This window comes from Urocampus carinirostris, chromosome 9 (genome assembly GCF_059441175.1).
Source record: "Urocampus carinirostris isolate Australia breed hairy pipefish chromosome 9, RoL_Ucar_1.0, whole genome shotgun sequence".
Taxonomy (NCBI): Eukaryota; Metazoa; Chordata; class Actinopteri; order Syngnathiformes; family Syngnathidae; genus Urocampus; species Urocampus carinirostris.
In genome coordinates, this window is record NC_142357.1 from 39729375 (window position 1) to 39742962 (window position 13588).

The following is a 13588-nucleotide window of genomic DNA, read 5'->3' on the forward strand; positions in this document are numbered from 1 at the left end:
ACAGAGACCTTTACTTTGGACCATGGCCGAACAGTGGACATTTCATCAGAAGATGGCCCAAAACTATGCCAGTTAATTTGTACGTGGCACGATGTATTGTGTGGAAAAAAAAATTTGTGTTTTTTTTGTTTCAATTGTGATTTTATTTTAGTTACCGTAAATTCCGGACTATAAGCCGCTACTTTTTTCCCTAACTTTCAACCCTGCGGCTTATTCAGTGATGCGGCCAATTTATGTAATTTTTCGAACGGCCGCTAGCGGCGCTCGAGTGTTGCTACCATTAACTGCCCTGTCAAAGCTATTTTATTATTATTAAAGCTTTGAAAACTCTCTCTGTGTACCGTCTTTCTTTGTAAATATGTGTAACCCATGTATAATATGTATTTGCAACTGTATATTTTTGTAATGTATTTATTTTAGACACTTATTCTGATATGTTTTGCACGGGTGAACGAAAAATGAGGGGCGGAACCAACGCGGGGTGCCGAGTTTAAATGGGGACCGCTAAAGGTGAGGGACAGACAAGTAAAGAAGAGGGGGGGTAAAAAGTTGGTTAAAGAAAAAGGAGTTGCGTGAGTAAATGTGTTCATCTGATATATTTTTCCCACACTTACCTTTGGAAATATACACTTTTTTCCTTGCATTACTTTGGACGGGACCCGGACTCTGCAGGTCTGCATCAAACCTTAACTACCGGTATCATTTTCCGTTCCTTTTGGCGGCTGTGATTTTTGGACTGTGGACTTTAATGAAGGACATTTAGTTTCAGTCACGGGACTTGAAGTCGGGTATGGGTTAATTTTGTGTTTGTGTTTGAATGTGGGCTCATGCGGCTTATATACAGGTGCGGCTTGTGTATGTACAAAATCGGTTTTCCTCTTAAAATGTGGTGGGTGCGGCTTATAATCGGGTGCGCTCTATAGTCCGGAATTTACGGTACTTAATCCTGAATGTGGAATTTTTTAAAAAATCTTTAAAAGTCTTACATTTAACCGTCCCTAAGCCGTAGGAGCCCTGTCTAAGAAACTGATATATCTTTTGTTTTCTCTTCCTTTGTTTTCTGGTTTGGAGAAATTGTTTAACAACTATCAGGAAGCCTTGCACAACAACAACAACAAAATCTTGGTTTCATACTTTCCCAGATTTTTTTGGAATCTCTCCCAAAAATGTATCCCCACCTCACCTTTGTTTTCGTTGATGACAACTTGCACAAACCAGCAGAACAAGATAAGCGACGTTGACCCATAAAATCTGACAACCCCGTGTCAAAACCTCCAGAACCTGACTACATTTGCTACAGTTTCTTTTTCGAAAGATGGAAGGGGAACAAGTTCACTTTCAGCGTTACTCAGCCTATCTGCTTCTCAGCCAATGGAAGCGGCTTTTCTAATCCCGGCTAAAATCGGTGCGTGAAAGGCTCACGGGCTTCGTTATGCCACATTTGCTGCTTTCCATAACGCAGGTAAATGTGCTAAAAAAAACGGATTCTGTGCGTTGCTCAACAGAAGATCGCAGATGGAATATTTGATGGTCATGATAGCAAATGTGATCAAAGAAAAAAACTGAAAAGAGTGATAGCAAGATTCCAAATACTCTCCAGTCTTCGGGGTCTTAAAACCTTTGGATAATAAGAGCCGAAGATCAGTTTAAAAGGTGTGTACACCTTTTTTCATGGGCAAATTCAAGCACTTTCAAGGTCATTTTTTCAATATTTCCCATACCTTTGACCAGTGTTCGCTCTAAGCTGCGCGCGTGCGCAATTGCGCACTGCTCGCACATTCTCAGCACACAAGAAAATCTAGCCAGCGCACAAAAATCAGGGCTCAAAACTATTAATTAAGAAGCGACTTAAGTCAAAGTTACAGTGCATGAAGGTCAAAATACACGGGGTTCCCCTGACGTTGTGTCCTAAATGCGGTATTTTGAAGTCGAGTCGAAGTAGAACGAAGTTGAGTAAAGTTAGTAGAGTTTGTCGAGAACCGGCTTCTTCGGCTCGGCTCACTAAAAGGAACCGGCTCTTTCGGGTCCTAAACGGCTCTTCAGGTTCTTTTTGCTTCTTTAATCCCAACATGACCAAATATTATGTAAAATTATGCAAAAAATGACTTAAAAGAAGGGGGGACTAGAACAAAAAAGAAAAAAATACTAACATGAAAAAGTAGTGAAAAGCAGAGAAAAAGAAAAGAAAGAAATGTAGGAAAAAATTAGATAGAGAACAAAAAGAAAAAAGGAACAGCTTGGAAAAAAAAACGCAATGAGATTTTTTTGGAAGAAATTTAAAAAAAAAGTTTGTGTTGTATTCAAATAATTTCCAATGATATCAAGTGAATCTTTTTGCCAACATTGTACTTCCACTAAAAATGTGATTAAGTACAGTTCTGTATCTTACAACCGACTCAATAAGCCCCCAAAAATGTTAATATTATGCGACAAAATATATCAGGAAATAAAAATAAATGGATATTTTGTGAAAGAATTGTAAGAACAAACGACGTTTGTAGGCCGTACAACCTTTGCAATAGTACATGAGTCAATTCATTCAAAAGAGAAAAATAATTTTGGATTGCCAGAAACTCAGCAAAATGTAACTTGATGTCAAGTTTTGGACATGTTTGATAATTAATTATCTTGCCACACTTGGGATTGCCGTTGCTCACCGACTTTGTGTGAACGCTCCGACCCGTGGAAAATTAGAGGGAACATTGGTCATGATAGCAATTGTGATCAAAGAAAAAAACTGGAAAAAAAGAGTGATAGCAAGATTGCAAATGCTCTCCAGTCTTTGGGGTCTTAAAACCTTCGGATAAGAGCCGAAGATCGGTTTAAAAGGTGTGTACACCTTTTTTCATGGGCAAATTCAAGCACTTTCAAGGCCATTTTTTCAATACAGTGGAACCTCAGTTTTCCAACAAATCGGAGTCCGACCCAAAATTTCGAGAAATTCTTGCTTTGCTGTTCAGTCAAAAAAAAATCGGAGTTCGAACGCCGGTAATGCGTGAGTGCGTACGCTAGGGTGCGATACTGAGCGGCGTACGGATGTTTTAGCCCCTTATTATGCCTCCGAAGAAAGTCACTGCAAGCAGTAAAGTTGCTGCATGAGAAAAAAGAAAAGTAGTGCGTACAACTATTGCATTTAAGAAAGAAATAATAGCAAAATATGAAGGAGTGTCGGATCTTGCTAGGGAATACCCCACTGTCCACCTGCGCCTTCTGCTGACCACCACAAAGGTAAGAAATCCTATTCATAATAATTTTCTTTATCCTTTTTTTTTATTTTTACACGTTCATGTTAGCGTAATCTTTCGTACGGAAGATTACGATAACGCGAACGTACGATTAGCCTGGGTTAGCTTTATGATTTGAGGTAAACATTCAGGGTGTTGGAACTGAGCCCAAAATTCAGGGTGTTGGAACGCAGCCCCCTTTCCAATGAACCGTTCACCACTTGTTGTGGAGACCCGGGTGCTAAATGACTTGTAAACGACCTGATTTTTTTATTTTTACACGTTCATGTTAGCTTAATCTTTCGTACGGAAGATTAAGATAACGCGAACGTACGATTAGCCTGGGTTACCTTTACGTTTACGTTAAACATTCAAGGTAAACGTTCAGGGTGTTGGAACGGATTAAAACGATTTACATTATTTTTAATGGGAAAAATGATTTCAGTGTTCAAACAAATCGGTTTTCGAACAGGGTTCTGGAACGGATTATGGTCGAGAACCGAGGTTCCACTGTATTATTAGTATATTGTGGGGCAAATTGATCGGACTGTTTCCACAATATTCATCACTATAGTAGTAGATGCAAACTTAAGCAGAAAATGTCCACCTGCCCCCCTTGACTGCTTTGCACTGTAACAGGGGACACATTTGGCCCTAGGTCATGTGTGAAATCATTGGTAAGAAAAAAATGTTAGAGAATGATAGCCTGAGATGGACCAATACGTCTTTCAAGTTGAAAACATTGAATATTTTACATTTAGGGAGTGAAGGTTACCATGCTCAATGGCAGCCAATAGTAGAAACGACCCATGTCTTGAATTTGAAGAGAATAAAACAATTACCGTAAATTTCGGACTATAGAGCGCACCTGATTATAAGCCGCACCCATCACATTTTAAGGGGAAAACCGATTTTGTCCATACACAAGCCGCACCTGTACATAAGCCACATGCATCCACATCAAAAAACACGAAATTAATCCAAGCCAAATTTCCCGCGATTGAAACTAAATGTCCTTCATTGAAGCACACAGTCCAAAAATCACAGCCGTCAAGATGAATGTAAAATGATATAGGTACTTAAAATTTGTTGCAGACCTGCAGATTCTGGGTGCCCGTTGTTAGTAATCCAAGGAAAAAAGTCTATATTTCCAAAGGTAAGGGTGGTAAAAATATATAAATATATATCCATTATTGTCCGCCGTGTTCACAAAAACTCACCTTTACCGGTCCCCACTTTCCCATCAGCCCGCGTTTGCTCCGCCACTCTTTTTTAATTCGCTCGAGCAGAATAATAATAATAAATACAAATAAATACATTACAAAAATATACAGTTGCAAATACATATTACACATATTTACAAAGAAAGACAAATTAGTCTGTTAAGGAAATAAATGCCGTGTTCATTAGAATCACAGAAGACCATCCGCTTCTTCCTCCTTATTAAAGACAACTTAGTTGTCTTTCTCAATATCGGGAAGAAATTCTATCTTAACGACATCGTCCCACATTCCCTTATCTCAACACACCCCAGCCAAATGCCCGTTTGCTTTTAATTTGGAAGCTGCGTCATATTTAGTGCAATTTGCACGATGAGGGTATATTTACAATCAGAAGTTGTGTTCTTCCTCGGCGCATATATTCCACCGGTCTAAATCTTACCTTACATACTCGAGCGCCACTGTCGGCCGTTAAAAAAATTACATAAATTGGCTGCATCTCTGAATAGATAGATAGATAGATAGATACTTTATTCATCCCCGTAGGGAAATTCACACTTCCAGCAGTCTACCCCGTTGTTTATTAACAGATTAACATGATGCCCTAGGGGTGCTTGTTGCGGAGTGGATGACGTCACACGCTAGTCCAAAAGTTCGTCATCCCTGCGGCAGATGGAAATCTTTTCTTGTGTCCAGGGATACACCACCTCGTGTTAGCGAGTCCGCCTCCTCTCCGATTCACCCAGGCTTTTGTGTCTCTGTATAGCGGCGTTGAAGCCGGATAGCTCCGGGTAGCTCCGGGTGGCTACACGTTAGCGTCCGGAATGCTAAACGTGAGCCACGTTTCCGCAAAACACAGCAACTGCGCTCCCTGTGCGCTTCGATGTTTTCCACCAGCACTCGATCTTATTTGGTCGTGAGTTCGCATTTACCATGATTACGGATGGTACCGAAGACTTATAACGCCGCTAGCCGCTTAGCTAGCTCCGGATCTTCTCCCACGATAGGCCCCTTCATCACGCCGGCACGAGAATTCTTCAGGGCAAGGAGTTGATTCCTTGAATACACGCATTTTTGTGCGCTAAAACCCGTGTCCATAGGATAGAAGTAATCCATAGTGTAGTTGTCAAAACGGGAAGAAAAAAACACCGAAGATAGGAGCAGACAATAAAACAATAGGGCAGCTGCTGGAAAAGGCAGCCGCTTGTGGCAGCGCCGCTTTGCCGCAGGGTTGAAAATTTGGGGGAAAAGTAGCGGCTTATAGTCCGGAATTTACGGTAAACGTAGACTAAAGTAGGGTTCCGTGAACGCACGGGTGAAACTATTGGGTTGAGAAGCACGGGTATATTGTCACCGAGTGCCGGCAATCCGGGTTGGAACATTTGATACCGTAACAATGCGAGTGTAAGGCTCTCAGCAAAAACATTAGCAAGGCAAGCATGCTCTCCGTGACCAAATCCCCCATTCAGGAAACAAAGCAGGTGCAAAGCAGCCCTTTTGCTATGCAACATTTTTTGTGCACGCTTTGAATGTTTGGAATGTGCGGGAGAATGGAGAGAATAAATGAGACACAATTTCACGGGGGAGGAAGACAATAGAAAAGGGAAAAATGAAACTTGATCCGAACATGAGAAAAAAAAATAAAACAAAAACAACAAAAACAATGTGAACGTGGTCGAAAAGGAATAGGAAGAAGCTTATGCTTATTTCATCCTGTCCCTTGGACTTCCAGGATAATTAGAACTAGATCTCCTGTGTATTACCATATAACAAACCCTAACGAATATACCGTAAATTCCGGACTATAAGCAGCTACTTTTTTCCCTAACTTTCAACCCTGCGGCTTATTCAGTGATGCGGCCAATTTATGTCATTTTTCTAATGGCTGCCAGCGGCACTAGAGTACAAAAGGTAAGATTTAGACTGCAACTTCTTAGCTTGTGCACAAATTAAATTAGCGTAGACATATCTTCATCAAGGAAATTGCAGAAAGAAAGGCACATGACGCAACATTTAAGCTAAACGCAATCGGGCAGTCCGATATAGAAGGAAACAGAGCTATCACGTGTGAACTTTACTTTGCTAGCGTGATGCTAGCGTGTTTTTGAGTAATGTCTGGAAAACTCAAAAAATACACCGAGCGTTTCTACGCCATCAGGGCCTTGTTCTCAAAACATCACCTGTCGTCCTCCGTCAGAGTCCTGTTATCAAAATCCCCTAGTCAAAATATTCTGCATTTGGACCAGCGTGACCTGTCATTGAACTTAAGCCTACTCAGTGAAAATCTTCATTGCACTCGAAAAAATGTAACTTGTATTCAATCATATAAAATCCTTTATGGTCAATTGTATGAAATCCTTCAATGAATATACCAAATATAAATAAAACAAGATATAAGCGTAAAGAAATGCAAAAGATGAAGATGAACAAAGCGATCCAGCGATTGTTGTGGTCTGCCTGGAACACAGACCATTTTCACCGAACATTTCCATTGCCCGTCCGCCTCTTAGTTATAAAAGTCTGCGGGTTTTCCCAGCAAGCGAACGCCTCCTTCCTTTCTGCAGTGGATAACGCAACTAGCTATTTTTCTGGTATCCGAATGAGAAGAAGCTTTTCCCTATCTTCATTTATTTCCCTCCTCAGACTTCATAAGACGGGTATAGCAGTCGCCACTGTGACAGACTATAGTGTCTCTCTCTTTTTGTCTTAAGACGGTGGATATACTATTTTCTAGAGCTGCAACTAACCAATTGTTTTAATAATCGATGAATCGGTCAATTATTTTATTTTTGATGATTCCGATTTTTTTTTTTTCAAAAAAGTGCAAAAAAAAAAAAAAGGGAAGCACATGCGATACAAATAAATAAATGCAAATAAAATACCTAAATATATGACATCAATGCAATTTAATCCTTTATTTATGCATTTGGACATTTTTTTTATTTCTCCGTCATTATTTTGTGTATTCATTGATATTTATTTATTTTGTCGTGTAATTTGTCACAGTCTTGCTCCACGGACAGACTGAGGAGATCATTTCTTCCTCATGCCATGAGGCTCTTTAACTCCACCCAGGGGAGTAAAGGCCCACATTAAATCCCAACCCCCACATTTGCATATTACCCTATTTTTATGACAGTGTGTATTATCCATAGCACTATTTAAATACTCTATATCAACACGTTATATTGGGTATTTATGTATTCTATATCTTTCATTTTATTATTTGATTTTTCAACACAAGGATTCTGCTGGAAGTGTGAATTTCCCTACGGGGATGAATAAAGTATCTATCTATCTTTTCTTGTCTTGCGTTTATTTTTTCATCAGTTTTGTATTTTGTCATGTGTCTATTCGGCCATTGATCGTGAGTTTATTTTGTCATGTACTTTGTCACAACCAATGTTTTTCAAATAAGGAGGCGGGTCAAACTTTTCAAGCTTTTCACCTATTGGTTGATAAGTAATGACCGACCGGTGCACTTTTTGATCATCCAATAGGTATAAAGCTCTGCCAGTTTGACCCGCCCCGTCATTTGAATAACATTTTGTCGTGATACATACATGACCAAATAAAATAAAAAAAGTGACAGAATAAACGACAAAATACAAGATAAAATGAATGACAAAATACATATCCAAATAAATAATGACTGTAGAAAGGACTAAATTCATAAATCAATGAAACAAATTGATCATCATATTTCTATGCATATATCTGTAGCTGTTTATTTGTACTTATGGCAGGATTGGTCCTGCACAAAGTAGTAATTTTGGATGGGCAACGAATGAGACCAGGTATCAATATCAGTCCTGATACTATCCCCCTTTAAGGTATTGGAGTAATGGCAGCCTTTTGGTTGTCGATTAACAAAGAATAACCTAAAATGAAAGCTCATTTTTCATTCAATAAATGCAATAAGGCGAGGTTTATGTACTAACGGTATCGGAATTTGTATCAAAATCGACGATGCGGTATTTGGGCATCGGTAAAATGTGGTTTCAAACATCCTTGATAGAAATGCACTTTGATGACATCTGGTGGTGAAGTAATACACAAGGCCCCTTTCAATAAATGCTATGTATAGAAAAAATATTTTGTTGGGGGTTTAAAGACAAAATAATCTACTAAAATATAATCTCTTTTTATATAGTATCCTTGGCGTAGCTAATTGAGTATCAGTCTAGAGAAAAAAGGTAAAATACTCAATATTCAGTACAATCTATGACCATGGTCCAAATATTCAGAACCAAAACGTTACTTTGTACACATGTGCCGTCCAAATGAGACAGGCAGGGCTTCAAAACTTACTAGCCAAAAGCAAAAATAGTACTAAAATAATAATAATAATAATAATAATTTCCTTGTATTGTCATTCTGTGTAACAATGTACACAGAACGAAATGTCGATTGCACCTGACCCGTTGTAGCGAGCCGATGCAGCCGCAGCCAACAGAGGGCGCCGCCGACCACTTTTTAAGTCTTAGGAATGACTCGGCCGGGGCGCGAACCACCGACCTCCCAGTCTCAAAGCGGGCGCCTTACCATCTAGGCTACTGAGCTGGTGAAAAGACCATTGCTCAATGAATAACACTGACATCAAGATATTTAAGCAACGGCACCGAACCGAACTGCACCCGTGTCGTCCAAATGAGCTGAACAGAGCTTTCAAAATAAATCACACTTTAGTCTTAAATAGATTAGTGAACGACATGATATATCCAGCGACACAACCAAACTCAAACGCTGTCACTGGCACTTCCAACCCAGGCGAATTGAACTGCACCTGACCGTTCCAAATGAGCTGAACTGACCTACAAAACATACAAGCAAAAACAAAAAAAAAAAACACACGTTTGTCGTCTATTGCTCATAGAATAACATGAAATTTTACAATTCAAGTGAGGGAACTGAACTTACGTTGATAATCTTCTCGAACCGAACTGCACCTGTACCTGTATGTTCCAAATAAGCTGAACTGGGCTTTAAAAATAAATCACACTTTAGTCTTAAATAGGTTAGTGAACGACATGATATATCCAGCGACAAAACCAAAACACTCACTGGCAAGTCCAACCCAGGTGAATCGAACTGCACCTGACCGTTCCAAATGAGCTGAACTGAGCTTTCTTAACATACAAGCAAAAACAAACAAAAAACACACGTTTGTCGTCTATTGCTCAAAGAATAACATGGAATGTCAGGATTCAAGAGACGGAACCGTCCGCTGATAATCTTCTCAAACCGAACTGCACCTGTACGTTCCAAATGAGCCGAACTGGGCTTAAGACTTGCGAGTAAAAAATAAACCACACTTTAGCTGTCAACATGTTGCTTAACGACAAAATCGTACACATCCAACCGAACTGAATTGCGCCGTTACGTTCAGAAACAGACAAATGGAGCTTCAAAACTTGCTAGCAAAAAAAACCCAGATATCACCATATTTATCATTTATTGTTCAATAAATATGAAGTGTAACAAGTCAAGCGATGGAACAGAACGTGTCCTCTGTCACTGAAAGGTCCAACCGAACCTGCAAGTGCTAATGGAGGGATAATCGATCAAAATATCGATATGTTCGATATTAAGCAAGTACTTGGATTATTTTGATAGTTTTTTTCCAACTACAGAAAAAGACAAAACCCGGTGTTGTTCGTATGGTGAGGGATTCTGCAACAGAGGCAACACCATACATTTACATGAACACCTAAAAAGCTCACCCTGTAAAGAACTACAAGCTGCAACCAAAATGCAAACATGTTACAGTTTCTGAACAAAACCCTTCTACAGTCGTAGTCTGTATGGCAACAGAGCCAATGAGAGACAATTGACACTTTATTGACATTACAGACTTGATATTGAAAATATTGTGTATTGGAAGGGATTTTAGTTCTGTGGATGATATTTTTACACAGTATTTTTGCTGCTACATTGGTTTAACCCTCTTAGTTTTTTTGTTTTTTTAAACAGTTGTAATAGAATTCTTATCATTTTTATATTGTTAATAAAAATATAAACAGGTTATTGCTTAAATCCCTGTGCTTATTGTAATTATGATTATAAATCAAGGGGGGAGGGTTCAGTAATTGCAATTGATCATGGCATTTCCAAACAAAAAGTATCAGTGTGGGATCGATATCCATCGATACCACCGTCATATCACTCGGCCGGATCGATACCAAAATGCCATGTATCGACCTTGTATGCCGAGAATGTACACATGTTTATCATCTATTACTCAATAATCAAATCTCACGTTACCATACCTGTCAACCTGTAGGTTTTTGCCGTACTACGTACGAGAAAATCTGTACGGAAAAACTCAAATTTGTCATTGATGGGTACCATCCGGTATACACCGACTATCACGAAACGGCAAATCAATCAAGTCAAACGAGTTCGCCGCGGTAGCCTCATCTCCGTATTGTTTTGTTTTCGTTGCAAACAAAGCGAGCGGTTTGATGCTACTGTGCGCATGCGTCTGCCACCTGGGGATTTCCCATCATGCATCATTCCGATCACATGTGAACAAAGCGAAAGCAGAACGGTACATACTCGGCAGCCGATCAGAAGCAGTACAGAGCATACATGGGGTCTTAAAAAACATCGGACTTCATGCGGTAGTTGTGCAGTGAAAGGAAGTCCGTCTCTTTTTAGAGAACCGGATTTTTCGGCTCAACTCATTAAAAGGAGCCGGATCTCCAACGGCTCACTTGCTTCGATGCATTATATTACAAATTATGATGTTGTATAAAGAAGTTAAGAAAAAAAGGAAGTATAAAAGGAGAAATGAAAAAAAAGACAGGTTTGTGGCCAGACCAGGCCCGCTAAGGGATTGAATCCGGCCCGCGAGACAACGCTGAGGGAAGTGCAAGATAAAAACAAGCTGCAGGTTGAAATATATCCACTCGATGTTGCCAAAGCCAGGTGCCTCTCATAAAGACACTGTACTTGTATTTCTCTCTCTCTCTCTCTCTCTCTCTCTCTCTCTGTCTGTCTCTCCTTTTCTCTTTCTTTGTCCCTCTTTGTCTCTCTGTGTCTTTTTACACTCTTTTGCTCTCTCTTTCTTCTTTCCTTTTCTCTTTCTCTCCCCCTCTCTTGCTTTCCCTCCTTCTCTTTTCTCTCCTTTTCCTTTCCATTTGTCTTTGGATTTGTTTCTTTCTACCCGTCTTTCTTTCCCCCTCTCTCACTCTTTTCCCTTTTTATCTCTTGTTCTCACGTTATCTCTCTCGTTTTCTTCTCCCTTTTCTGTCTTTTCTCCCTTTTCTCTCTCATTTTTCTTTGTGCCACCCTCTGTCTTTTTCTCTCACTCTCTTTCTCTTATTTATTTATCTTTGTTTTCCTTTCCCTCTAATTTACTAGTCAGGCCCACGAGACAATGTTTGTTCTATCATGTGGCCCCCCGAGTTAAAATGAGTTTGACACCCCTGCTTTAATCAGTATATTACCAACAATAATTTAATGCAGAAAATGAATTAATAATTTGAATTAGAATATTCTACTTAATCCTTCTACAGTGAGCGTCCAAGCGACTTCCTTTTTGAACCTTTTTCATAATAAAGCTCATTCATGTCGAGCAACTCAGTATCTCACAACAAAATGTGAATTAACAATATATATGATAAAACGAAACATGTACAATATAACATGTTGAACTACATAAATAAACACGTTTGAGAAAAAGATATGGTGTAAGATTATTTTGTATTTTGAAAGGGAAAATACGACAGTTTGTAAGGGCATGGAGCCTAGGAGCGCGACAGGTATGAAATCTCATTTTCGGAGCGACGGAACCGAACTTGGTTGCCGTCCTCCCGAACCGAACAGTACAGAAGAAAATACGAAAATAAGAATCAATTCACCAGCAGAGGCCATGACATCCCCTCAAAATTCAAGCGACAGAACCAGACTCCTCCGACCAGAACCGAACCAGAAGCTTGGGGACTCACCAGCTCGGCATGCGAAGCGCTCCGCTCGCCTGTCATGGTGGAGCTCGAGCGGGGGAAATGTAGCAACGACGAGCGGTTCCGGTTCCAATTTGCTCCTGAATTCGACGTGCCGGTTTGGCGATCCGGAACGGAAAAAATGAGACGGGTTCCGGAACTTTGACGCTTTAACTTCCAGCGAGAGAGAAAGGGAGAGCGCGTTAGCTCCACCCACCAGAGCTAAGCTCCGCCTACCGAAGTCCGTCAATCTATTATTATGAACTACGGAAAGACAAAAGTGCCAAAAAATATTGAAGAAAAACAAAACAAATTAAAATATTTATGCTTACGTTAATGAATGAAATACACGAACGAATGAAAACTTTATTTGAACATTAAAATGAAAAAATAAAAAAACAATAATTCAACAACAAAAAAATGTTACATAATGTGTTCGAAAAGGGGTAGTAAGAAGCAAATTGCTTATATTCCCTACCCCTTCATCTTCCCTCTTAAATGCACCAATGATATAACAACAATAGAAATAATATTAACAATAACAGTTATAACAATAGTAACAATAACACAAAATTAAACATAGTTCTAGACGCACTATTCCTAATCCACGGACAGACTGAAGAGCTCTTTTCTTCCTCATGCCATGAGGCTCTTTAACTCTACCCGGCAGAGTAAAAGCCCACATTAAACCACACCCCCTACATTGCATATTACCGAATTTTTTTGCAATATGTATTCTGTGTAGCACTATTTAGATATTATATATAACACGCTACAGTGGGCATTTGCACGTCACACTGGGTATTTGTATATTGTATTCTCTTTGCTTTATTATTGTATTGTTCTCAGCTCAGGGATGCTGCTGGAAATGTGAATTTCCCTGTGGGGATGAATAAAGTATCTATCTATCTATCTATCTATCTAGCTATCTATCTATCTATCTATCTATCCATCTATCTATCTATCTATCTATCTATCTATCTATCTATCTATCTATCTAATCACTCGTGTCACTCATACCCCATTTTCTTCATCTCTTTATTCCGCCAGGAAGGTTTTTTTTTGTATTTAATTTTGAGAACGTGAATAGTTGGACATTGTTTAATCTCGTCTTGTAAATTGTTCCAAAGTTTGACTCCACACACAGTCACACACATACTTTTCCTGGTGGTTCTCACCTTTGGGATCATGGATTCAC

General features: G+C 39.4%; 1 protein-coding gene across 1 annotated transcript in view; it reads right to left on the reverse strand.

Annotated features, from left to right (window-relative positions):
• mid2 (midline 2) overlaps nt 1-12588 on the reverse strand; it is a 125766-nt gene extending 113178 nt beyond the window's left edge. The window contains exon 1 of the mRNA XM_088344259.1: nt 12397-12588. The gene's annotated coding sequence lies outside the window, so the exon portion shown is untranslated. The remainder of the gene's footprint in view (nt 1-12396) is intronic.
• Between the last annotated feature and the right edge of the window lie 1000 nt (nt 12589-13588).